Source organism: Abrus precatorius, unplaced genomic scaffold, assembly GCF_003935025.1.
Source record: "Abrus precatorius isolate BTA unplaced genomic scaffold, Abrus_2018 Scaffold10, whole genome shotgun sequence".
NCBI classification, from domain to species: Eukaryota; Viridiplantae; Streptophyta; class Magnoliopsida; order Fabales; family Fabaceae; genus Abrus; species Abrus precatorius.
In genome coordinates this window covers 21,004,731-21,005,732 of record NW_020874292.1, presented here as the reverse complement: position 1 = coordinate 21,005,732, position 1,002 = coordinate 21,004,731, and positions in this window count along the sequence as shown.

Sequence of the window (1,002 nt, the reverse complement as noted above, 5' to 3'; positions counted from 1 at the left end):
TCAGATATCTCACAGTAGCGAGATATCTCTTGCTGTAGTGAGAAAAATCATATAGAATTAGACTTTTTAGAGCTTTCTCGCTGTAACGAGAGATCCTCGTAATAGTGAGAAGTAGATAAAGATGACCCAACAATATTCTTACTGTAGCCATAATGATAGACAATAAGAGGAAAATGTTGTTTGATTTTTTTGCTGTAAAAAGAGACAGCTCGCTGTAACGAGAGTGTCATGAGTTAAAGGGTATTTAAGAATTTTCAACCTAGACAACTTGGATTACAATTCAAGTTTCAACCTTCTCTCCATTCTCTCTTATCTCTCACTCTCTTCTCCCAGAAACCTCCTCTAAACCTCAATTTTTCTTTGAATCCAGGCTTGAACTTGTTCTGATCAACTCCAAGTATGTTTCTTGGAGCTTAGTCCTCTAATTTTTGTTTGTTTTCTCTATTTTCTATCTTCTCTAAAGTGCTTTCTCTTGCAATATTTAGAAGGAACACAGTTCTTTGAACAAGATCCTTCACAAATCCCTTTCCAAAAAGGAGAGCTCTATGTCGTCATTATAACATAAAGTATATTTTGTGCTCATGAAAATACAATTGTAGGTTTTCTTGTATAAAAATATATGATTGAATGATATTTAAGTATTGTGAATGTTGATGATGCATATTTGGTTGATTTGGATGATTGTACTATATTTTTGTGGTACATATGATAAGGGCTTAGTCTGAAAATGTTTAGATGAGCATGATCTTTTAGTCGAATAATATTTGATTGTGGTGAAGGGTTAATAATGTATGTTTTGGATGATTTTAGAAGTTTATAATATATTGAAACCTATGTGTTATGGACTTAGTTCGGAAGTGTTTTACTAAGCTGAATTATGAGATAGATGTAAAAAGGAGTATGGAATGAATACAACGTGATGAAAAGGAATTAATCTGAAAAAAAGTAAGATGGTAAACGACATTCGCGTATGTGTACACTATTTTTGAGAGCGAATGTATC